The sequence below is a fragment of the Somniosus microcephalus genome, chromosome 24, assembly GCF_052327205.1.
Source record: "Somniosus microcephalus isolate GS21.2 chromosome 24, FLI_Smic_1.0, whole genome shotgun sequence".
Classification (NCBI taxonomy): Eukaryota; Metazoa; Chordata; class Chondrichthyes; order Squaliformes; family Somniosidae; genus Somniosus; species Somniosus microcephalus.
Genome location: NC_141010.1, coordinates 30356663 through 30371360, shown reverse-complemented (window position 1 = coordinate 30371360; position 14698 = coordinate 30356663).

The window sequence follows — 14698 nt, the reverse complement described above, 5'->3', positions numbered from 1 at the left end:
GGCGCTTCACAGGCGCGTAATCAGACAAAAATTGACACCGAGCCAAAGAAGGAGCCATTAAGAGCGGTGATCAAAAGCTTGGTCAAAGAGCTAGGTTTTAAGCACCATCAAAGGAGGAGAGGTGGTGAGGCGGAGAGATCTGGGGAGGGAATTCCAGAGCTTAGGGTCTAGGTGGCTGAAGGCACGGCCGCCAATGGTGGGACCAAGGAAGTGGGGGGTGCACAGTAGGCCAGAATTGGAGGAATGCAGAGCTTTCAGAGGGTTGGAGGAGGTTATAGAGGCAGGGAGGGGCGAGGCCATGGGGGATTTGAACACAAGAATGAGAATTTTAAAATCGAGGCATTGGTGGACCAGGAGCCACTGTAGGTTAGTGGGCACAGGGGTGATGGGCAACGTTCCCTACAAGGGCGCCTCTCTACCAGTCCCGCGCAGCATGGCACCAGCTTTTTCAGTGTAAAGTTTCACGCATGAGCGAAACTGTGAATAGGCCGCACAGCCCCTTAAAGGGGCCGAGCACCCAAAGAAAAAATAAGAGGGAACTTTGGTGATGGGTGAACGGGACTTGGAGCGAGTTAGGAAACGGGTAGCAGAGTCTTGGTCATGAGCAAGCGGGATCATATAACGTTTTAATGTGATTTACATAACCGCATCACACAACTATAAACATGCAAAACTGAAGATGCCCATTTTATTCATTCCCAGGAATTATTCCCATGAAAATATTTTATACAGTGATTGGTGCTGTTTTTGTTGAATATGAAAAGATGGACCACTATGAGTTGTTTTATAGTAGATTATAGGGTTATTTACTGTTATAGTAAATTTTAAAAGTCCTATACCCTGTTTTTGCACTATTACAGTGCAGCCTTTTACCTAGTTCCAGAAAAGTGATTTCAAATTTCAGATCTTGTCAGGGTAGAGAGAAACAGAGTAAGACTACATCTGTTTCATAATATGTGCTGGGTGGAAAATAACCCTGTAAACTGTGGTTTAATAAAACCCTGTAGTAGCCTTTAATTAATCGTGTAATCCTCCATTGATCATGTCACAAACAGTTGCTCTAGCCTTCTGCAACTTCAAGATTTTAAGCAACCAATAAGAGAGTGTTTGACGCACCTTTTATTGTTGTATACAAGACATGACACGATGATGGAATAGCATCAAAAGACATCATCCTGTTACTTGCATTGGATGCCACTGTCATTGAAAATAACCCATAGCTCTGTTGGTTCTTGACCCTCCCCAAACTAAAAAAAAGTTTATAATTTGCTTAGGACAAAGCCCCTCTAATGGAGTTGTTCAGTCCAGATGGAATTGACAGTAGCACAAATATTGATCATTCTACTGCTAACAAATAGTAGAAAACAGAATGTGATTTTTAAAATTTTAATAACCACTAAAAATTCTAAGACAAAAAAATAATGAAAATTAAGAGTGACTGGTTATCCCAGCAATAGACCTGCCATAACAACGGAAAATGCTGGAAAAACTCAGCAGGTCAGGCAACATCCGTGGAGAGAGAAATAGTCCAGACTGCTCCCAGCAATAGATCTGCCATCTTGGAACTGAATCTATCTGGGAAACTGTGCCTGTACCATCACCCATTCCCCTACAAATGCTTGACTTTATTCCCCTGGAGTTACTGTATAATAGAGGAGAGATTTACTGGGCTCACTACCATGCCTGCCTCTGTGCTTGACCATAAAAAAATCCAGAAACTGCTGGGATTAACCAGTAAGAGTGTGCCACCTTAAAGGGGCACGGAGGTGTCACCTGTGTAAGACATTTTGCTACGTTTGTACTTAGAAGAGTGCGGTGATGCAATCTGCAATGTGACTATGCCACTGTATCATCAGTGGTGTCTGATGCCTCAAAAATCACTTTACAGTTTAAATAAAAATTGTAAATATCAGAAGATTGCTTTGTGGGCTTTTGCCTGGCAACAGAGATATCACCAGTTGACATGTGAACATTCCTGGGTGGCCATGAAAATGACACTGCAGTAAATTTTCAGAGCAAGTAGTTCCAGAACAGAGCCTGCCTGAAATATGATGACACTGCCCTTTTAAAACTTACTTTATTTAAATCAAAATTAAATTTCTACAGACACTCGTTGCATGCAGTGTAAAAATACACACTGGATTTCAATTCTGTTAGTTGGGGAAAAAAATAATGTAGGCCCAATTCGGCTCCTTTAAATCACATGCTTCAATTTTTCTTAATCTACTTAAATTGAAGTCACCAAAAATCAGATTAACACCTCTATACTAAATTGAACACCTTTTTATATATAGTACCCACTTGTTACCATCCAACATACTGTACAATATCTGTACGGTTAACACATCTGACATACTACTTCGTCTCGTAAAATTAGTTGTGGTTGCATCACAGATTTATTTTGAACAATAAAGATTTTAAACTACTCAACCAAGAAGAAGAATAAATTTGACAGGATTTTGCATCGCACCGTTAATAGAATGTAAAGCAACTTCTCCCGTTGGTGTTGCTTGGAATACTTTGCTCACTAATTCTTATACATGCTAACAAAAGCACATCATGTCCCTTTAAGTGGAACTCCTTACAACCGCCGGGAATGAGATTCAAGAGTGAAACAGACAGCAAATTTTGGAAACTAATCGCACTTCATGTATGTAGAGATCCAAAGGGAAAAATGCAAATGCACAAAATCTGAAATAAAAACCAGAACGTGCTGGAGATGTACAGCCAGTCTGCACAATTTTTAAAAAAAATTAACCTTTCAGGTAGAGACCCCTTTGTCAGAATTTTTTAAAAAGGAAGGCAGAAGAGATCCTGGACAGGAATGACTAAAACAAAGAAGTCTATTTTAGTCAATCCCACATCACGGCACTCCTGCCTTCCCTTTCGGTTCTGGCAAGAGGTCTCTACCTGAAAAGTTAACTAATCATTTCATTTTCCAGATGCTGACAGATTTGCTGTAAATTTCCGACATTCACTCTTATTTTTATTTTTAACGTGACTAGAACCCTAACCAGTTGGTTGCATGCAGCAAGAGCAAAGTAAACTGCTTACAATAAATCTCGACAAAAGGAGCTTTCCCAAACCGTTCAATAAGCTTTCTTTCGCCAAGTGCCACATGTGAAGTACTGTATGTAGCAAAAAAAAAGGAAAGAAATTGCATTGAAGTAAGTCTTGAGGCTGATAATGTGGCATTTCTTCTATGGAAAGATCAGGTTACAGAATTCAAACTGATCTCAGCTGTTTGTGACTGTAAATGATTGCAGTGTAGGAGTGCAGGTTTCTGGAATTGGCTCACGGAGATTCTGACTAAGTGAAGAAAGAATTATTCCAAGTGCCATTTTCCTTTCCATTAAAATATTCCTGAGTACCTTGCAGATAAATAAAAGGTTCGCAGATTTATAATGGAACCTTTTTGCTTCACCCTTTGTGGACTTTATTGGTAACATTGCACATTAGAGCAGTAAAGTTTTATATAAAGCATAAATATACGTGCCTTTGTTCAGACGTTTTACTTTAGCAAATGCAATGGCTTTTATTCTGCTGACTACTTGATGGCATATTTATCCCCATTTCTTAGCTGATTAAGTGAATTTTGTGATTTTGAAACACCTGCGATAAAACACACCAAGTATCAGATTTACTTATTATGTCAGCACTCCTGAAGAAAGTTAAAAATATTATTGTACTTCTTTTATAAACTGCCTTGCTTTGACTGAACACAGTGCAGCTCATTAAAGTGTGATTCATTTCTCAGAGATTATGCTGAGCAGGATTTCTGCAACTTTCCTCACGTTTCTCTAGTTCTGTTTTATAATATTCAATAATAGCAACTAAAGAGACTTTTCTTTCCACCTTCGCGAGTGTTATTATGATGGAGAGCGTGCGTATTTTCAAAGCTGTAAAGGAAGTTCAGTATTTATGGGGCTAAAAAGTGAATGAAAGTATATTCTAACTTAAGGTCCATTTCCTAGAATATATAAATACACTTAGAGAAGCCATATGGAAAGTGCATTACTAAAAAGGCTTTAAACGGTTGAATAATCCCTATAATTTCCCATTGAATTTAAAAGATGGTTTACTTTTAAAGTTTTATTAACAATCATTTAAATCTACGTGTCAAGTGAGTTTCTAGAAAAGTATAATGTAAAAGTATTAAAACAGCAGATTGTGTATAGTATTTTCAGGCTTGCAACATTAAAAGCCCCAGGTACAGAGAGCTGAAGAATGGTATGATTTAATTCTGCAAAGATATCCTCATTTTATAACCCTTGCATAACTTACAGATCAAGAATTCATTGTAACAGAAGCCTAAACAATGTGCGCTCAAAGTGTATGTTAACAAAGTTTGAATATTTTAGTGTCACTGTACACCAACATCCAAAGATCCAGCTCTTTGTAATAAAGTAATATTTGTAATAAAAAACTGAACAGCAATAGAAAGCAGAACATTTCCAAAGCCTTTGGCATGTGGGCTTCCTCGAGGGAGAGGAGAAGCATTGACAAAAGACAGCTGAAACAGTTACATACACAGCTCGCATATTGTCCGCAACTCTGTTGGGTATTATCATTATAAATGCAAGATTAGAAACTTTATAGATGGTAATACACAGGACCTTCGCTTTTCAATTTACGTTGAATCCTCCCCCGGCTTTATTTTTGTTTTTAAAATGGCTGTTGAAAACTTTCTTTAAAATAAAAATTGATAAATAGGTATACATCATGACTGTGTTGTGGGGACATCCACTTACTGTGTTTCAGCTGTTTCCGTGAGTATTGGAAGGACTCACACATAGCTACGAGTTGACTTATTTCTCACATTTGTGGTGTCACGACTGTGATAAAAGCTCAGGTTAACATTCATCACTAGACAATAAAATACTATTTTGCGATCATGTTTGTCACACATGTAAGCATTTTACTGCATTTACAGACTCTAGGGGGGCGATTTTCCCAGCCCTGGGGAGGCGGGTTTGGAGGTGGGACTGCTGGGAAAATGGCAGAATCTGGGAGCGGGTACCAATCCCGCCCCCAACGCGCCTCCGCGCCATCTTACCAGGAGGCGGGTACCCGACCCGCGCCGGTTCCCGTCTCCTTGGAGGCGGTAAGGGGATTACAGCCACTTAACTGTCTGTTAACAGGTAATTAACAGGCAGATAAGAGGATTATCCCCACTTTGCCCACACAAGTGCGGGCTTCCCGAAGTCTGTGAACCCTGCCAGGGTCACTGAGGTGAGTAGTGGGTCTGCGGGGGTCGGAGGGGTACAAAAGTGCGCTGTGAAGGTAAGTGATGGGTGCAAGTGTGGAGCGGTGAGTATGTGAGGTGAGTGGAAAGTGTTAGAAAAAGTTTACTTACCTTTGTTTCTTCCTGCAGGCTTCAAGGGTTGGGTATGCGGAGAGTCTCGCACCTCCGCAGCACAGATGACATTCTCCAATGCAACAACCATCTCATTTCTGCTAAAGAAAGAGGTTTGTTGAGTATTGAATTCAAGAACTCATCAAACTACAGAGAATGTCAGTGTTTGACAGCTTCACAGGGCTGTCAAACAATGACAATTCATCTGTCAAAAATTTTTGACAGATGAAACGTCATACACTGACATTCTCTGTAACCAGCTTCCCCTTAATTGGCCTGCTAAGCCCGCTGGGTGGGCTTAACAAGGTCAATCAAGGGAAAATAGCATGGGTTGGCCACAAATTGATGGAGGCGGGACATCGACCCGACAAGCAGCAGTCCCGCCTCCAACGCGCCCCCATTGGCGAAATCGCCCCCTAGGACACCGACTTTAATATGTTGATGAGCCTACCAACTCTCCACAGTGGGAGACTTGTTGGCCCCAATAATCGGCAGAGTTAAAATGACGGTGGTCGCACCTGCGGCGGGTTGTGGTCGGGTTGCACGATTCCGATGTTTGAACCCCCACTCTCTGCTGCCCCTTGTGGGGTAGGGCGGGGGTGTGTGGTTACGATTGAGGCCTGTATCTTTCAGGACATTCGGGCCTAGTTGTCAGGTTCTGCAGGGCCTCCTCCTGCCAGCCAGCTCATGTGTCACTTAACTCTTTGATAAATGAGCATGGAAATTAAAACTGGAACAAGTCTACCTTTTTTTTCCAGTCGATTCACTGATTGCCATTAACTAAAGAATGTCCTTTGTTTTGGTACATGGATGAACTTATCCTTTGCAATATTCCCCATTAGAAACGAGTAGGAAAATACTTTGGCAGCTGTTACACGTGAAAGAAAACAAGTCTTTTGGAAGCTAAAAATGTTCGAGTACGCTATGAGCTAAAGGAGACTGCAAACTGAGAGTGCTGGCTGCCTGTGCATTATAAAGTAGTTAACCAACAGAGGGATTCAAATATGTCACAAATCCTGGGAGATATTTGTCATTAGCTGAACCCCACAACTGGATAATTACTTTTTAATGCATTGACCGCTATTATTAGTACCACACAAAAGTCAGTGAGGTAGATTTTCAACTTGTCACATGGGTGTACAAATTGGCATCGCGTATCAGCCGCCAGTTATAGAAACTGCCTGACGTAAGAAAACTACTAGGCACTTGGTCTGAGTATAAAACAAGGCTTTAATCACCTGTTTCCCATGTAGGGGGTGGCGTGTGGCGCCCAATCAGCTTCGCCTCTGACTGTCCCTTTTGAGCGGTTCGAATCGCTCCCACACCCCTGGGTTCTAGACACCGGACTTAGGTACAGGCGGCGATACAGAAAATCGAGTAGACAAGTGGTTTGGTGTAAGAAAACCAAAATTTTATTAAAAGCAGAATAAAACAATCTTATGAAAATTACTGGTATGAAAATTACAGGCATAAACAATTACACTTATATGGGAATGGAGAACACACCGCACATCGAGGGAAAACAACTACATTAAACAATCCCCTTATCCTTATCCCACCCCCTATACCTAACTAGATTAAGCTATGAGGGGCCAGGAATTCATGCTCACCGATCCAAAACCTGTTGCTTAAACGGTTGTGAGTTTTGAGGTCCGCTCCCGCTGTCCTTTGGGGTACCCCGTCGCCACGTGGTCTCAGGGCGCAGCGCTGAAGTTGTTGATGCGAAGCACCTTCCTTTTTCCTCAGCTACCGCCGTCGTCTCGTCGCGATGGGTTTTCTTCTCTTCTCTCTCGGGTGGTCGCCGGCGGTAATGTTACGGTCGGGGGTCGATTGGCGGTCTTTATCGTCTAAAAGATTTTGCTACCCATGCTTCGAACGCTAGTTTATTCATCACGGCGCTGCCACCCACTCTTCGAACGCCAGCTTATTCGCACTGTTCATGCATGCAACGCCAACTTATTCACCAAACGCCAGCTTATAACTAGGCGTTGGGTTTTTCCCAATGCGTCTTTCGCTGCCCTTCTCTGCTTTTATCGGTTTACCTTCTTCTTCGTCTCGTCTCGTCTCGTCTGCCCATTTGTGGCCTGTGTGTGTCCTGTGTGGTTTTGAACTTGGGTCTCGTTCTCCTCCCGCGTTTGGCCCAGGTGTAATGGGCATCCTTGGTTGTTGAGCAGCGCGGGGAGCGAGAAGAGAGCCCGTCACGAGGCCAGGGCACGAGTACGAGCGGCAGCAGGCCAAGGCCACAAGCAAGAGATAAGGGAGCTAAGCCACAATTACCACTGATGGGCCTACAATTATACCCATTCTTCAACTCCTTATCTGCACGCCAAATCAGGTCAGTCCCTTTGTCTTACTTTTGGTGGGCTTGTTTAAATGATTACAACCATTTACTTTAATGACTTTTGGAGTGGTTGTCTCCGGGTCTAATGGCCCCGATGTCCTGGTTGTTTGTCATGGATAAGACTTAATTGTCCCCATCCTGACTTGATGGCTACTGTGAGCTGTTATCGATTAAATATGCAGAAACCTAATGGCCTCGATTCTGGGCCCATTCTAGCTTGATTTGTTTCAAGTCGAATGAATGCGTATTCTGTGTTTACTTTGTCTGGCTGGCTACAGAGAGTCCTTTTTCACAGATTCTTGCATTTTAAGTTTCATCTCCGGGCCTGCTTGTCTGCAGAGCTCTGTTTTAAAAATCCTGTCGGTTTGGTCACGAGGTTACAGAAGCCATTTTGGGTACCCTGTTTTTAATAACTTGTCCAAACAGGGCCCCTTGATCCATAATTTCGGGGAATGTGGGAATTTTGAGAACCTTACACACAACCATGAGTTCTAGTTACATCACTAGTTCCTGGTTACAAAAACGTCCTGAGCAAGCTGGGCCCACGCCCGAGTATTTATATTTTCCTTGGACGGCGCCACCAGCTGGCCGCCCAGTGTTATCTCATGAGTCATTTCTACATGAATGGTAAGATTCATGACATTGCTAATTGGGCGGTTTCTATAATGGGTGCTGATCCGCAACACCAGTTTTACACCTGGATGGCAAGTGGAAAGTCTAACCTTAGTAAATCTTCAACTTCTCACTTGGAAAAATATCATCCTTCATTGTGTTTTCAGCAGCAATTGCATTGATGTTCCATCTTCATCAGCTGATAATTTTGATATGGTTCGTGATAAGTGAGCCTCACAGGACCCTGAGCTGTTTTTAATCGTAAATTACACAAAACATATGTGTAGTTCCTATAATATAAAGTTAGATGAAGAGGGGTGGGAGGAGGCTCGTGAGGAGGCTCGTGAGGAGCATAAACCGGCATAGGCCAGCTGGGCCAAAAGGCCTGTTCTTGTCCTGTAAATTCGAGGTAATTCTATGAATTCAGTGAAATACCTGGGGGGTAGAAATTCGTCAGCGCCTGGATTCAGACACGAAGGTGGCAATGCGGCCACAATGCACCCCTGACTGGGGAGGTTCAATACAGGACTAAAGTGGGCCTCGAGCCTCATCAAAATAATCTGGCTGAGCTGCCAAATTTTTTTTTTTATGTACCTTTTGGTGCTTAGGCTGCAGTAGCCGCTGAAGAATCCTGAGTGAAGCAAACTGGGCTCCTGCTCTGCCAATCGGAATTAATTTTCACAGAGGGGGCCTAAAACAGGCATTATGTCCCTCAGTTATATATGTCTTAGGTGGCTGCCAGTGAAGCCTGAAAAACAGGCTGACCCAATATCGGGTTCGACGTCTTTAAGGTGTTCTTAGGGCGCAGGATGTTGCTCCCCATAATTGGACCTCATTGCACCCATTTTACACCCATCAAACTGATGTAACAAAGTCCAATTTTTACCAGCTACCAATCAAATATCCAATTGACTAAATGTGAATGAACCAAAAGTGGAAAAAGTGCCAATGAGAAAAGAGTAACTAGCAGAAATATGAGAAAATAAATCCCTCAATTTCACATGACAATCAGGCAGATAATATACAAACTAGAACTTTGAGGTGCGAACAGTAGAAAAAAAAACTTAAGAAATTAAATAATCTGTGGGCAATGCCAAGCCAATAACATGTTTAGCAAGAATGAGTAATCCCTTGTGGGAAGTCAGAAGGCTAATAGTCTAGAAATTCCTCTGTTGGTCCCCTGGTGGGAGATATGGGGTGGTGCGGGACTGCCACCCACCCTGTAGGTGCGCCCGGGGGACTGCACCTTAAATCCCAGAGTCTGGGGTATTACCGAATTTTGGGTAGGGGCCTGCACCATTTTTGGCATGACTGGCAACTCACCTGAGTTGATGGGAGGGGTGGGGGGTGGTGGAGGTGGGAGGGATATCACTGCAGCATACATGTGGAAACTGACGTGGTGTTTTCGGATGATGTCGCCAATGGGCAGCATGTAGATGAGAATTAAGAGGGGGCCAAGTAACAGGGAGGGAGAGGGAAGAGAAGCCATCACAGGAGATTCTCTGGCTACAACTGGATAGATAGGAATGGAACCAGGTAAGGGCAGCCCCACCCAGCTGGACAACAGAGGAGAGATGTTGGAGAAGGATAGTGTGGTCAACCATGTCAAAGGCTGCAGACAGGTCTAGAAGGATGAGGAGGGATAGTTTACCATGGCCACAGTCACATATAATATCATTTGTGACTTTGATAAGGGTTGTTTTAGTGCTGTGGTAAGGGCAGAAACCGGATTGGAGGGTTTCAAACATGGAGTTGTGGGGAAAATGGGCACGGATTTGGGAGGCGACAACACGTTCCAGATTTGAGCTTGGCTGTGATGTTCCGATGGAGGGTGAGCCCACTGAACCTCATTATCTGTGCTCACACATAAGAAATAAGCCACTTGGGTGAGCGTCCAATACCATGGAACATATCCTGACATGATTCACAATCTTCAGGAGAGAAGGGGAGGGGAAACTCAAAAAGTTATCAAGACCCGGCCGTGGAATAAAATGCAGTAATTTCCTATTGTATATTTTACTTATTTGGTGGAAAGTGCATTCGTATGTTGGGAGACGGTGAGGAATTCCAGTTCTGAGCTGCCATTCAGTGAATCACTATACTGGTGTTCAGTCACTAATGCCATAAATACTGAGACAGCTACAGTCTGGACACTGTAAGGTAAACATCACCATCACCCCACCGTACAGACAGAACACAGTGTAACAAAATCTGCTTTTAAAACCACTGTAAAGGCTTTATTTAAACCAAAGATGGTCACGGTAAATCTGTTCTGAGAAGTTAATTAAAGTATAATTTTACCATGCAGGGGTGAGGTTGGATTTGAATATTTAATCAGTTCAGTGCACCACATGATAATTTTCAGTTTATGTTAAGAAACAGCATCTCAAACAAACACTGTCTTCCTACACTTAAGCATCAAAGGTTCAACTTGTTGGGTGGTTATTGCCATCTGAACATGTGAAACATCCTTTTATTTCCTATAAACTATTAGTCATCACAGAGCCCAAGCCAACAAGACTTGTGTGTTTCCCAAACCCTCATATTTGCTTTTTTTTTAAAGTAAGAAGTTTAGAACAGATTGGACAAATTTAACCACACACATTGCTTGCTGTACAAAAACAATTCTCCTGCTAATGGACTTGGCTGTTGTTCCAGAACCTCACCTGTTAACCTATAAGGCAAGATCAATTATCCCTTAGCACACTATATTTGTGGTATTCATAAGAAATATGCTAAAGTGACAGTGAAGGGGGAAAAAAGATATTTATCACAGTACCAACAGCTGTCATGCAATGCACGTTCTAAAGGTTTTATTCTGAATATATATTTTAATGCTTCAATCCCAGAAATATGCCATTAATATTAAATTCAATATGCAGTAGCTAGTTCTGAGAACATTTGTCCCATTCCATTGTGGAATGGGACATAAAGTGTAAAATGGCTCTTTCTGTTACAGCGACCTTTTACTGATTGTTTGTGGAATGTAATCAGTTTAGTAGATTTTACACATGCCTCTCAACTACCCTGTGTTAATTGGGCCATCCCAGCAATAAATAGCACTACGGAGAATATAGCAGTGGAATGCAAGACCCCTAAGCACCAAAGTCAGCTTAATTGATTGTTCTACAGAAAACCTTGCACCCATTGAGTATATTCAAGGCTGAGAGAGATAGATTTTTGGACTCTAGGGGAATCAAGGGTTATGGAGAACGGTCAGGAAAGTAAAGATAAGGTCGATGATCAGCCATGATCTTATTAAATGGCGGAGCAGGCTCGAGGGGCCGTATGGCTGACTCCTGCTCCTAATTCTTTTGTTCTTAATACATTGCAGTTTGAGAGGTATAATTTTAGATCTGAACATTACAGTTAACAAATGAACTAAATGAAATCCTTTTTAGAATAAAACTTTGGCAACACTATTACAACGATAAACCTGCCCGTCAGATATTGGTAGTTCATTTCTATAGTGCATGTTATGAAGGGTGACATAAGTAAAAACCTGATGTTAAAAAAGGTGACAGATCAGTGGATTAGAATCAAAAATTGAGTATTCTCCCAGGGAAGAAAAAAGATCAAATAGTGTGATTGCAGGAGTGAAGGTTAAGAGGAGAATCTATCAGAAGTGTTCAAAGCTTTGAAAATGTTTAAATTAAATAAATATTGAAAGATTATTTCCAACTGGTTGGAGAATCAGTAATCATAGATTCATACAACACTAAAGGAGGCCATTCGGCCCATTGTGCCTGTGCCGGCTCTTTGAAAGAGCTATCTAATTGGTACCACTCCCCTGCTCTTTCCCCATAGCCCTTCAAATTTTTCCTTTTCAAGTATATATCCAATTCCCTTTTGAAAGTTCCTATTGAATCTGCTTCCATCACTCTTTCAGGCAGTGCATTCACCTCTCCCCTCTGGTTTATTTGCCAATTACCTTAACTCTGTCTCCTCCGTTTACCAACCCTCCTACCAGTGGAAACAGTTTCTCCTTGTTTAGTCTTATCAAAACCCTTCATAATTTTGAACACCTCTATTAAATCTCTATTAAATCTCCCCGTAACTTATCTGCTCTAAGGAGAACAATCCCAGGTTCTCCACAGTCTCTCCACATAACTTAAATCCCTGATCTCTAGTACCATTCTGGTAAATCTTCTCTGCACCCTCTCCAAGGCCATGACATCCTTCCTAAAGTGTGGTTCAGCATAATACTCAAGCTGAACCCTAACCAGTGATTTATAAAGGTTTAGCCTAACTTCCTTGCTCTATGCCTCTATTTATAAAGCCCAGGATCCCGTTTGCTTTTTCAACAGCCTTCTCAAGTTGTCCTGCTACCTTCAAAGATTTGTTGTAGGTGAACCCCCAGGTCTCTCTGTACCTGCACCCCCTTTAAAATTGTACCATTTCGTTTATATTACCTCTCCTCATTCTTCCTTCCAAAACGCATCATTTCACACTTCTCTGCATTACATTTCATCTGCCCCGTGTCTGCCCATTTCACCAGTCTGTCTATGTTGTCCTGAAGTCTGCTACTATCCTCCTCACTATTTACTGCATGTCTGAGTTTAGTGTCAACGGCAAACTTTGAAATTATGCACTTTATACCCAATTCTAGTTCATTAATATACATCAAAAAGAGAAGTGGTCCTAATACCGACCCCTGGGGAACACCACTGTATACTTCCCTCTAGTCTGAAAAACAACCGTTCACTGCTACTGTCTGATTTTTATCTCTTAGTCAATTTCGTATCCACGCTACCATAGTCCTTTTAATTCCATGGCCTTAAATTTTGCTAATAAGTCTATTATGTGGCACTTTACCAAATGGCTTTTGGAAGTCCATATACACAACATCAACCACACTACCCTCATCAACCCTTTCCGTTACTTTATCAAAGAACACAATCAAGTTTGCCAGACACAATTTGCCTTTAACAAATCCATGCCGGCTGTCATTTATTAACCCATGTTTTTCCAAGTGACAAGTAATTTTGTCACATGGAAGGGCGAGAACATCGGGACCGGAGCATCAACGGGGATGGGGGGTTTGGTGGTTGTAGGGAGAGGACATTGGGGCTGGCCTGAGGATCATTGGTGGGGACTCCAGGAAGGCAATCGGAGGCCTCGTGGGAGGGGGGTGGAGGGGGGAGATGGAAGGCCTGGGGGAGGGGATTGGAGGCCTGGGGGGCAAACGGCGGCCTTGGGGGGGGGGGGGTAGGGGGTTATCAGCGGCCTCGCAGGGTAAAGACACTTACCTCCTGGATCCAGCAGTCCTCGCCTTCCATTTGCTGTCGGGTACCCTGAGGCCTGCGAAACCCGACCAGCCAGAGTTAAATTTAAAATGCTGGATAAATCTGAGGCACGCCAGCCTCATTATAATATTTAAATGGGCAACCCGCCTCCTGGGAGCGGGTTGGTTGCCCGCCACCCCCTGTCCCACCCCGCCTCCGTTAAAACCGGAAGTGCACGGGTTGGAGGCGGGTTCTGGTCGGGATTCAGTTTTTTAACACTTTAACCTCCCACCCGACCCCAACCCACCCATTTTTGGGGGTTAAAATCCCCCCCCATCAGAATCTGAACCAGGAAGTGTAAGTTAGAATATTTAATTCAATGCCAAATCATGTACAGAAAGCGAAATCAAGAGAGAAAAAGAAAGATGGGAGTATGAGAGAGAGATATAAGAGACAGAAAGAAAAAGTGCCAGAGAGGTTGGTTGGCAGTAGTTAAGACTTATCATGCAGTTAATAATTTACTTACACTGGAATGGACAAGCCCTAACTTTTTCTGGCGATTTTGGTGGGTATCTATCACATAAGTACTGCAACTTCACATCGTTTCATGTAAATGAATGCCGAGTCTCTCATTATAGTGTTATACTGTTATATACTGTTATAGCGCAGCTTCTGGAGGGGGAGGGCAACTTGGACTGCAACTTCCTGAATTCCGCGTTTAAGTGCACATGTGCAGTCACTGGAAGTTGCTGTCTGATCTACACTGTAACAGCAATGAGCGTGATAGTCTCACTGTTATCTTTGCCGCAAAATGGGAATATGTCTGATATTTTATAGCTTTAATAAAAATGATTACATCAAGATTATAAACTCATTAAAGTAGTTTGCATTGCAGCATATTTTATGCCTCAAAGTTATATAAAAAGCACCTTACATTTTTTTCCCTTTCATTTTTAGACAAGGTAAAACTCTCTGGGGGAGAAATTTGGTATCGCCTCGTCCGGGGCGCCAATTTTTGAAATCCTGAAAAATTAGCGCCAGGTGCTAATGATTCTGAGCTTCCCCTAAATTGACTGTTAGTGCTCCAGGAAGGAAGCTAAAGGACGCAGGCGGGGCGGTCGTGGTGCATCGCTGCAGAATGCTCCGTGCAGCGCTGCCGAGATC